The sequence below is a fragment of the Haliotis rubra genome, unplaced genomic scaffold (assembly GCF_003918875.1).
Source record: "Haliotis rubra isolate DU_JTF1 unplaced genomic scaffold, ASM391887v1 Scf1496, whole genome shotgun sequence".
In the NCBI taxonomy this organism is placed as follows: domain Eukaryota; kingdom Metazoa; phylum Mollusca; class Gastropoda; order Lepetellida; family Haliotidae; genus Haliotis; species Haliotis rubra.
In genome coordinates, this window is record NW_025765443.1 from 56,863 (window position 1) to 69,323 (window position 12,461).

The following is a 12,461-nucleotide window of genomic DNA, read 5'->3' on the forward strand; positions in this document are numbered from 1 at the left end:
AATGAACACAGACCTCCGAAAGCTTGCCACCAGTGACTTTGAGAAAAATCTCCATAAGCTCATGAACAACTCGGTGTTTGGTAAGACTATGGAGAACCTTAGGAAATGCGTGACCGTGAAGCTGGTTCGGTCGAATGAGGAAGACAAGCTCAGGAGACTGATAGCCAGTCCGGCATTTAACCGTAGCAAGATATTCACCGATGACCTAGTTGCCCTACACATGAAGAAAAGCCACATAAAATTCAACCGGCCTGTTTACGTGGGGATGAGCATCCTCGATTTATCCAAACACCTGACGTACGACTTTTACTACAACAAGCTTAAGAAACAGTACGACGACAGGTGTGAAGTGCTGTACACTGATACGGATTCCCTGTTGATGGAGATTCGAACCGAGGACGTGTACGAGGACATGAAATAACGCCTCGATTTGTACGACACCAGTGACTACCCCAAGGACCATGCATTACACAGCACGGTAAATATAAAGGTCCTAGGTAAGATGAAGGACGAGTGTGCTGGCACGCCCATAGCCGAGTACATAGGTTTGAGGCCTAAGATGTACTCCATACTGAAAGCCGACAATAGTGGAATCCGGAAGGCTAAGGGTGTTAAGAAGTATGTGGTTAAACAACACATCAAACATGCCAGATTCAAGGAAGCCCTGTTCAAGACCCGTACCTTCAGACATAAAATGAACACACTTAGAAGTGATGGGCATAGGATATACGGACTTACTATAAACAAGACGTCCCTGTCGTCGATGGACACTAAACGTTGGATAAACACGTATGCGTACGGGCATGAGAAAATTGAACCAAGAACATAGATATAAATAAATACCCTGTCGGGACGACATGTCAGGGAACCAGAGAAAGTTTGAGGCTATTTACTATAGCCCACGTGGGTACTGGAAAGGAGCTAGGGCTGTAGATAAGCTGGCTAAAATGACGCGAGTACCCCCGGAGGAGGCCAAAGCGTGGCTTGAAAAACAAGCCCTGTGGCAGATCTATTTACCGGCACCACGCTACGTGCCTAGAAGGAGGTTCGGTATTAACATACCTAATAGCGTTCACCAGGCAGACCTACTGTTCCTACCCCACGACAGAGGTACAAGTATGCCTTAACCGTAGTGGACGTGGCCAGTCGCTACAAGGAAGCCGAACCCTTGACCGCGGAAGATTCTGCCCAGGTAGCCAGAGGATTCGAACGCATATACAAACGCAGTCCGCTGATGTTGCCAACAGAGCTGCAATTTTGCCCCGGGTGGGAGTTCATGGGTGTCGTGTCACACCTGTTAGACAAACACGATACAAAGGTCAGGCGTGGCGCTGCCGGGGCTAATCGCAGCCAAGCCATAGTTGAGAGATTTAATAGGACTTTGGCTGAGCGCTTATTCGCCCATCAGTATGCGAGGGAGATGGCAACCCCGGGAAAACGATCGACTGAATGGGTCGTGAGGTTACCCAAGGTGGTGTCGGCAATCAACCATGAAGCCACCCGTCTCACCGGCAAGAAACCGGCAGACGCTATCAAACTAAAACCAATAGTGGCACACTCGGCTGCTCCAATGCGTGGGAAGGAAAAACAGATACCATATAGGGCCCTAGTGAGGTATCTATACCAGCCGGGGGAACACGAGGGTGATAGCAGTAAGCGAGCCACCGATCCTATATGGTCAGTCAAAACTTACAACATAGATAAAGTGGACATGAAAGCCGACGAGCCTAACTTGTACTACTTGAGGGATGGGCCAGGTAGAGGGTTTGTAAGAGTGGAATTATTGATCGTACCGTACGGCACAGTGTTACCTCCAGTCAACACGGCATAGCGGCACGTGGAGCGATGACGCAATCTCAGGATAGACCTGTTAAATCAACATTCTTCAACCATGCCCCTGGTAGCTCAGTCAGTTAAGTGGTGCGGTTGTGAGGTATAACATTGGGCGTTCGTATCCCACTAGCGTCCCAAACTTTTTTATAGTAGGGGTAATGGTAGCAAGAGCTAAGGGTCCGACCAAAGCCTTATTTCCCAAATAAGCCTTTGCAGAGGCTTTTGTTGGAACTGGTCCAAAACCCCCATTGTATATACTACTATATTGCATATGGTACTTTTCGACTTTTTTCATAATGTCATCTAAATGAACATACCTCTGCAAAATGCGATATGTACAAGCAAATATACCTGCATTGTCAAAAAAAACCCACATCATGTTCACTTTCAAACTACTTTTAGATGCCGGATGTCACTGCACTACTGCAGCTGCCTGTGCCGTGTCCACCTTTACTCCCTGTAGCCAGGTCGACGATCCAGACAGATGTCAGGAAGGTTGGTTCGGTTCCTACTGCCAAATACGTGAGTGTTGGGCGTTTGCATTTTGCAAATTGACTAGGTACGGATTAGGTTTCAGAAATCACAGTCGAAAGCATGTTCTAAAGTGTTTTCTGCATTGAACATTGATTGATGTCTCTTTGAAGTGTTCCTAGATACAAAAACTCATCTTAGTATGACGAAGCCCCGCGGTGTGTCCTATATTACCCTCAACCGTGCTGATCCAGGTTAGAATTGTGCTGCGGCAACCAATGTTTGTCATAAGAGGGTGGTCAGGCTCGCTGACTTGGTTGACACATGTCATGGTATCCGAACTGAGAAGATAGACGCTCATGTTATTCACTGGATTGTATTTTTCAAAGTCGATTATTTACAAACCATCATTTTAATTCAATAATGCATAGTGCTTCGTTGAACAACAACAACAACACCAAAAAAAGAAAGAAAGTATATTACCCTCAGATAGATTCAAAACAGTGCTATGTAAACTATGCACTGATGTCATTATAACCTACTTTCGGCAAGATCAAATTTACAAAAAATATAGATATTTCTTGACAACATATATACTTTGTAATCACCATTGTACCACACCCCAAATGTAGGTATCATCTCTACAGAATCCAGCTGCTGCAGCCTATTACTCTTAGAATATTGGACAAAGCGGCTATTCACAAGATAAAGAAATACATTTGAAGTGTCGTGACAATCTCTTGTAATTGCTTTCACAATTTAGAAAAAAAGCAAAGCAAAGATAATGAGCACGATAGGTCAATTTTGAATCATATTATGGGAAGATAAAAAGTACGCTCCATGACCTCTGGAATGGTGTCTGTTATCGAGTTGTAAATCAAGCCTCGTCACGGTACAGTGCCTATTGTGTGCCTTCCCCTCTCAGGGCAGTCCGAGTATCGGTACAGATCACCATCTTGATTCTCAATCGGTTTTCATACGGCAATTTCTTATTCACGGACATCATAGATTACTTTGATATATGGTATCACATATGTATAGCCAAGCTTATCCACGAATAGAAGATGTTTTAGATGTAGATATGATTTGCACATTGTAGAAGGTTTGACTAATACTATGGACTTATTTCTCGGGTATTGATGGTATTTGTGGTCGACTTAACGAACTGTATATTTAGCAGAAACTTTTCGGTATAATGCATGAGGTCCTGAGTTAGAATACCGGAATAGGGAACGTTAGCACAGACATCAGTGTTACCTTCTCTGTCAAAGGCAAGTCACCTCTGATGATGGTTTGAGACCAACGTACAGAAGCGCCAATCATCAAATCCTTTTGGTAGTTGATATATTTTATATCGTCCCATGTCTGCAATACACCGGGGCCTCAACTACAAAACTGTCAGAATCCAGATAATGACATTTCGTTTATCCTTGTCCATTATGCACTCAGTGAGTGAGTGAGTTGATATTTAACTCGATATGCCTGAGATATTGCTCATGTGACGTTAAATGTTAACTCACTCACTGATATTTAACGTCACATCGGTAATATATCAGCCATACCGTGACGAAAACAATTTATACAATAAAAAGTAAAAACATTTTGAAGATTCAAACCTGTTGACGATGGACAGTAAAAATACTACAGAATCACAGATATGAATATAAAACTAGCGAGCAAAGATAAAACATTCTAGTATAAGACAATACAGTATAAAACACGGGCTATAGATCGCGAAAAACTGAAGGTAGATCGCCATACTAGGACCCTCGGGGACTTACACTACTTTTGCTACCTTCTTTGGATTTACACCATCTCTTCAGCCGCTGGCGATTGTTGGAAAATTTAGCCAACAGTCAAAATACCAAAAATACTACGTTTAAAATGGGGTAAATATATATTTTACTTTGATAGTTTTGGAACTTACGTACTATTATGCACTCAACTTGGAGAAAATAGAAATTCTCTGTGACACAGGCACTGTTGTCTAGAAGAGGTAGGTGTCGGGGAACCTGTGCTGTTCCTTTCTCAACAACACTGCACTAAGTAGATGGCACTGCATGTAATATCATCCGTACAAGGAAACTGTTATCACAATCAATCTAATGTCATCACTTTGACTGCTGTGTTATGAGTAAAGTGATAAACGTGATTTTCCGTTCCTCGGAGAATATGGAATTAGGAAGAGGTCCGCCAGAGTAGCACATACAGTCAAAATGTTATCACAATCAATCTAATGTCATCATTTCGACTGCTGTGTTACGTGTTAGGTGGTAAACGTGATTTTCCGTTCCTCAGAGAATATTGCATTGAGAAGAAGTGCCACACAGAGCAGTACCTACAGTGAAAACAGCACCAGAACAGGGAATTCACATCAGGTTTTCGAGGCTAAGTACGGCGTGGATGGTAGAGCTACCACATACTTCTAAAATAGACCATTCACATGTACACATACATTAGCTGGAGACCGAACTTGGACTGTATACCTGAACAATTCAAACACAGACAAGATACAACACGTCAAGCTGTATCTACGTAGCAAGTGTGAGTAGCAAAATATAATATGTTATTTTTATCTTTTTTATTTTTGTAATTTCTTAACAAAATAGAATGCATATTTGATGTATAGTTCTTGAAGTGCGGAACTGTTGTCAGTGTATGTATGTTTGGTCATCATTATCATCTAAATCAAGTTCCAATTGTTCGTCTTCGATTTAACCTTTACAGCAGATTTTCCCTTTAAAATGCAGACAAAGCCCGAAACAATGGTATGAAGATATCTGTTGGTGGACAGCTTTGTTTCCAGTGATCAAGGAATAATCATCCGCCAACTGTAGCTGATGTCAAATGTCAACAAGAACTGACAGGAAACAACCTCAATATAGAGAACAGCAATTATCTCACATTCTGCGAGGTGCAGATATTTGGTAGGTAAACATACACCTGTTAGCTGAACATTTTAATTTATTCTAACGTTGTTATAAAAAGTAATTCAGTTAGGTCACAAGCTGCCTAATCAACTACAGATAGGTTTGCAGTTATTTTTCCTCATTGTGCTGTTTGTTTTACCCGGTAGACTGGAATGAACTGTTTCCACAGTTTTGTTCATCATTAATGAACGTGAGTTATGTATTCATTTCATGTTCATTTTCAGTTTGCAGTGACGGCTGGTTTGGTGAGGACTGTGAAAAACAGTGTCACTGTTCACTAAACACAGAAATATGCGACAAGATCACTGCTAATATAACTACAATAGATTCAGCAGTAAAAACAGAACTTCCATTAGTTAATCTGAGGGAAAGGGTGTCTTCATCAGCGGCTGCTGATACCTTATCCGTGTAAAGGCTTTGGTAAGAGGAGTATTTATCTTTAATTTCTAAGAATGCTTGTGGGTACAATAAGGTATTTGTAACAGCTTTCTTCAGTCTCGCCATGTCTAAATTAACATCCGGCTGAATGGACTACCAAGGCGGTATTTCTGGAATGTTAAATGTTGATATGTTCTCAAGATTTAAATGAGCATCCCTGATATGGGACTGTATAGGTATACCAAGAGGTGGGGTTGAGTTTGATTAATTATCATTTAAATCCTTGTAGGAAGGATTCAATGCACAGTTTAAACCTGGGTTAGATGGATTTGAGTGAAGTTTAGCAGTATATTGAAGTGCGAGTTTCATTCTCCTTAACTTTAAACATGGTTCGTTTGCTTCAACATTCATACTCTCGACTGGGGAAGTTCTGAATGCCCCCAGACACATTCTGATACCTTGATTATGAATGGTATGGAGCTCTCTAAGATACGATTTGCGGGTTGAACCATAAATATAAACCTGAAGTGTGCTTCTCACTATATATTAAGCATCTCTTCTTTTCCCGGAATAACCGCGTGTGAGGTTTTTCTTTGCTCTCAGGTTTTACTTTTTGTAAGTAAGACCTCTTCCCTGGTCTTACTTTTTCCTAACTCTGTATGAACATCAACATTCAAATGATATATGAGTGGTTGAAATCAACTGAAAAATATCGTTCAAGATCAATTTCAAAGTGCAAATGGTTTTGCTAACAGGATTAAAACCGCTTCTTTCAGATTAATAAGCGGACACTCTACCTCACGGCCACCTAGCCGCCGAAGCCGTTTTGGTTGAATTATCTATTTATAGTTACTGTCTTTAAATTGATTTTACTTGCGCTCCAGTTATTGTTATGTAGCTTCATTAAATGATCATCTATATTGTAATTATCCATCATTGACGGTTTATATGTTAGGGAAAACACATCCCCTCGGTTTTGGTAGAGAATGTAAAACCGAGGGAGGAGGGAAATCCCTCGGGCTATTTCCTCCTCCCTCGGTTTTACATTCTCTACCAAAACCGAGGGAAGTCTTTTCCCCCTAGACATAAAGCATCCTTAGTCAAGTTTGGATCTGACTTATGATCAACCTCACATCGACTCTGTTACACTCAAATAGCGACACGACTTTGATGCACTCATTGAGTTATATGTTTATTTGTACTACACGCTATCTAAACCTGCCAATGCCATGTTGATTTATTTATGTCGCATATTGCAAGAATTCCGATTTTGTCTCTTCATAACGGCAATTGCCGCTGATATCAAATCTTCAGGAAGCCTTTGGAAATTGTTTCGCACAATAAAATCAACTATTAGAAAATGAAAGTCATCCCTTCTGTTATACATTTCATGTTGAAAGTTATTATACATTTGACACAGTTGTTCAGAATGTTACATTTTGTTTCCTTAACTGCTTCTTTAATATGACTTCAGCTGTCCATGCCTAAAGTAACTTTTGGTTATTTATGTAACCAGGAGAAGTAAAAGGTATGTGTAAATCTTTATTAGGATAGACAGATAATTGCTGTGGACAACGGAATATTTTCCTTGTATCTTAGCAAAGTGAACATTCTAGACTTAATGTGAGCAGCTTGTCAGAAGAGACGCTATGGTATGAACCGTGCGTCAAAGTGTGGAAACTGTTTTCATAATCATTTGTGGAATAAGTTCACAGGAATATTCTGAGTGGGATGTACAAGAGAATGCTACCCGTGTTCAAATGTGGTACAGCTACGAGGCAAATGGTGCTTGAATATTGAAGGAGTTGTGAATGAGTGAATTAATATTTAGCTTCACACAGGCAATATTTCAGATATTTCGTGACGAGATCAAATTACGCATTACCACAATTACATGTATTTTTTAAACCGGTCACGAAGGTACAGTAACACAACTACATTAACATCATACATTCAGCTGTCGGCAATTTTGACAAAATTAGCCATGAATTAAAGGAACATATATTCCACGATTAAAACTGTGATCTGATTAAATATGATTTGTTTGTGTTTCGGTTTCATTAATGGCCGACCCGTGAAGGTCCGGGTTAGAATGAACTTTCAGTAACCCAAGCTGGTCGTAAGAGGCGACTAACGGGATCGGGTGGTCAGGCTCGGTGGCTTGTTTGACACTTGTCATCGGTCCCCAATTGCGCAGATAGATGCTCATAATTTTGATCACTGGATTGTCTGGTCCAGACTCGATTATTTACAGACTGCCGCCATATAGCTGGATAACAGTATAATATAAAACATGTGGTCAAGGGACACAAGAGGCACGATCAGTTCAGTGGTAGTTAAAACGCATTTTAATGCTGTAGTCACTCAGACATACATCGATGAAACCATTGGCGACAAACTTAAGTCACTTAATCATTAATGGCCAACTATTGAGCTAACGATAAAATTATGTGTACGTTTGTTAATTACTATACTGTTGTAATCTGCATGTGGTCAACAAATTTCTCTTTCACATTGCTCGGTCCCTTTGCCACCCTGGAAATAGAGGACGTTAAATGCAAACAATATTGACATCATGAAACATTTATATGCGTACACAGCATGTCCAGATGGTTACTATGGTCCTAACTGTGGCGTCCAGTGTGGCAACTGTGTGGATGGTGATGTTTGCATCAAGACAAATGGAACATGCCCTGGAGGATGTGCACCAGGATGGTTCAACGAAAAGTGTAATCAGCGTAAGTCAGCTGCAGTTATTGATAGCGGTAACAACACTATGGTATTTTTTTATGTCTTATGTGTGACTATTCAACAGGAACATTAGCAAACATATTCCAAATGTACTCTTACGTCTGTGGTGACGGGGAGAAAATATCAAACTACGTCGGTACAACCAAGGTGTAAACAATTGGAGAGCTCTGAAGTTTGGATACCTCTCGTTCAGATTTGACTTTATCGTGTATCACCATAGGAAATTCCTGGTTAGCATGAACAAGCTTTCAGCAATCATCAAATCAACGTATATATACATAGGAACTTGAGCAAACATGTCACGAGTAATGGACAATATGCCCCAAATGTCCTTGACATTTGGTGTTGTATGCATCCTGTTCACACAACAGACACATTTCAACTGCATCACCGAGGCTTATTATTGTTCACTGGGACGTGTTTATGTAACAGCATGCCCAGATGGACGTTATGGTGCCAATTGTGCGTGTCCGTGTGGTCACTGTCTGGACACTGACGTCTGTGACAAGGTGACGGGGGCATGTCCTGGAGGAAGATGTCAGTCTGGATGGTGGCCAGATTTCTGTTCACAAGGTTGGTATTAAATCTTCACTTGTTCCTGTTAATATGTCTTAAACGCTTTGTCTTGTCGTTAATGGTTAATAATACTTTACAGCTTGCAGTGACGGTCGTCATGGACACCGCTGTTAGTCTGAGTGTGGCCAATGTAAAGGAAACCTGCCTTGTAACAAGGTCAATGGAACATGTCAACAAGGATGTCGGCCAGGGTTTCAAGAACCCTTTTGTAAAGGTGGGATGCAATTTTGAATGTGACGGAAGTTGTAATTTTTCTACCCTGTCCACTGTCCTGCTTTCTCTTTATATATCTCTTGAGGGTAACTTGGTAAGACATCAAGGCAGCTGATATGAACCCCTTATTTATGTTTTGAAAGGTTGTACAGAGTGCCCGGCAACGCCAGGATACTCAAACCAAGTAGTGCCAGTTGCAGCAACACTTGGTACACTTCTCATCTTGGCTCTCATCGCTCTGTTGACATCCATCATTTACATTAGAAGGTACGGGGATGATAAGGTATAAACTATATACATTGATATTCACTACGGGGAATGACATTTTGTGCCAATTTGACCAGAGATTATACATTGGAATTCATTTCTTACGGAGAATGATATAATGTCTACATCATAATTGTAAGGATTAAAACATTGCAGACTGAAGATTCAACTGGATGCCTCACAAAAGAAACCCGAAGACAACTACATATCCCTAGACGAGAGAACCAGGGATCCAGTTGTGGAGAACACATATGAATACACTGACAATTCCAATCCTTATGTTAATGCAGTGGAAGTCCCCCAGGGCCGAATTTAAACTGAATTGTTGCATAAAGCGTCGTGTCTTAATGTACATTGATATAGAGTAGTCTTGTGCAAAGTAAATTGTTCTGAGTGTAGACAAGCGTAGTTTCTCACTTTAGGTCACTTTTAGAGTATAGACCCGTGAAGGTCCAGGTTAGAATCAACCTTCAGTAACCCATGCTTGTCGTAAGAGGCGACTAACGGGATCGGGTGGTCAGATTCGCTGACTTGGTTGACACATGTCATTGTATCGCACCGTGTAGATCGATGCTCATGCTGCTGATCACTCGATTGTCTGGTCCAGACTCGATTATCTACAGACCGCCGCCATATAGCTGGAATATTGCTGACTGCGGCGTAAAGCTCAACTCACTCACTCACTATTAGTGTACAACTCAAGCAAGTCGTGCTCTGGCGTGAAATATCTGCAATATCACGATTGTGAATATGGTTAGTCAGCCTGTATCTTTTATCAAATACAATGATTTGAGTCCTCCTTTCAACAGTTATTGCATCCGACGTATTGTTACCTCAACGCTTGTTAACACGTCTTGCCATCGGTCTGGTGAAGTGAGTGAGTGAGTGAGTTATTATTTAACGTCACATCGGCAATATTTCAGCCATATCGTGACGAGAACACTTGACATTGAAATAGAATATGTATAGTGATTATAAAACCTGCCGACAAAAGACAGTAAAGCAACTAGAGTATCACAGATAGATATGTAAAACTAGTAATAGAATCTTAAACAGTTAAACTATAGGGGACAACACAATATAAATATTGGCTATAGATCGCTAACAACTGAAGATAGATCACCATACTAGGGACCATGGGGACTTACAGTACATTTGCTTCCTGCATGGGCCCTAGCTGGATTTACATCATCCCCTCAGTTGTTAGCAATTAAGATATATCTAGCCATACATTAAAATTACACATATTCTACAATTAAAAAACGAAAAGTTGAAATTTGAATGTTTTGGGACTTACGTACCCGGTCTGGTGAAGGAAATGTGACTTTTTAGTTAATTGGGTCCACTGTCCACCGCTAGTGTAGTCCGCAACTCTGGCGACATCGATATTGAAACTGAGAAGTTGCCATCACCATTGGCGGTCTTGTTGGGAACCTTGCATGAACGCAGTAGAAGCGTAGACATTCTCGGACTATCCTTGCAGATACGCCTCCGTTGCGAGGGATAGTACGGACTGTGAGAGGTGCTGAATCGATGTCTTGTCCAGCGGTTGTCACAGGTTAGCAGCACATGTGGGGCCAGTTTCTGATGCAGTTCTTCAGTTGATATCATCCCAAAAACTGCAACCATGTGACTTTGACATTCCTGACGCTGCAAATATCTCGCCATCATTTTCATTTAGGTGCGACATAGTAAAGCTTAACCAAAACACCAAAAGTATTGCTTATTGAACTCAGCACCTTTGAATATAGCTCGTTATTGTACAGTGTATGACCTTTTGTAAATATTATTTGAAATATTTCTCCCTGAATAACTGTTTCCTGTTGAAACGTTTGCTTATCCACCCGAATATGTAACTTTGAAGGGGTACATCATGTGAAGTCTCCTGTTCCTCGATATTAGGTTGAAAGTTGTACAAAGCTATGTTACTTGAACCATATTAAATACCAAACATACTTATTTAATATAGTATTCAGACATTGTTTGAAACATTAAAAAATCAATCACTTTTGAAGCGTTTCTTTTTTACCAGGAAGATGTAAGTTTGATTCACAGAATGGGTGAAGTCTGTTCTTAGTGTTGTTTGTTGTGGCAAAGTGTTAGCAAATTGCACAAAACTATGTTACTTTAACAACATTCCTGCACTGAAATGCATCACCTCAAAATTGTATATACTAGGAATAATGTTAATATCGTTTCATAGATATCTAACGTTTACACATGTCAGTATGTACATATTTCACTGACATCTTTTTTCATGAATGTCAAACATATTACCAATAATGAGCCTCAAGCACCTATAGTTTCATATGTGTCGAACTTGCCCTATGTAAATGCGTTATTGTATACGTGTCAAATATACCACTGAGAGGTGCTTTGTAAGATCAAAACCGCGGCATGCTGGTATGTTCATATCTCACTGACACCTTTTTTCATGACTGCCAAATATTTTTCAGCGCATCACAAATAATAAGCCTTCGTCATATTGTAGTAAATTATATGTTCTGTCATCTCATGGTTTGCTCTTTCCAAATGATATTGTTTTAATTTGTAACATATATGTATCCAAATGAACAACACGCTGTTTTTTCCATAACGCGGATTTAGAGCGTCTGGGGTCTCCCTCACATCCATTTAAATGAATATACAGCATGGTTGTGCACATGAGCTTACATTTCATTTTCATTTGTATAGCAAATGTATGTAGACTATGTCGCCTGGTAGCAAGTAAACCAGGCTATGTTTGCACAAAGCACGACAGGACGAGACTATAATGTTTCCCATACGTGTTTCATTTAAACAACTTCCTGGTAGCCTGGATATGTACTGGTGTTCAGACAGGCGACTGTGGGTTGTTGACGAGAGGTGAGTAGCGCAGGGACATAGTTTAGCTCTTACCCGTTGTATACTGAGTCAAAAAAGAAACTTCACAAAATGTATTTGAAAAATAATGGGTAATTTTTCTCTGATGATACATCTATGTATCCGAAATTGGATCCCTATCTTTCGACTCTAGAAAAACGTTAGCAAAACCCACTCAAA

At 40.5% G+C, this 12,461-nt stretch overlaps 2 long non-coding RNA genes across 2 annotated transcripts; both read left to right on the top strand.

Moving 5' to 3' along the window:
* The first annotated feature begins 336 nt into the window (after positions 1-336).
* On the top strand, positions 337-8,881 carry LOC124270064. Its single transcript, XR_006896670.1, has 3 exons — positions 337-349; positions 7,212-7,215; positions 8,796-8,881. It is a non-coding gene; the product is annotated as an uncharacterized LOC124270064 (long non-coding RNA).
* A 144-nt stretch (positions 8,882-9,025) lies between these two features.
* On the top strand, positions 9,026-9,705 carry LOC124270074. The gene is made up of 3 exons (XR_006896672.1): positions 9,026-9,153; positions 9,296-9,419; positions 9,576-9,705. It is a non-coding gene; the product is annotated as an uncharacterized LOC124270074 (long non-coding RNA).
* Positions 9,706-12,461: the final 2,756 nt, after the last annotated feature.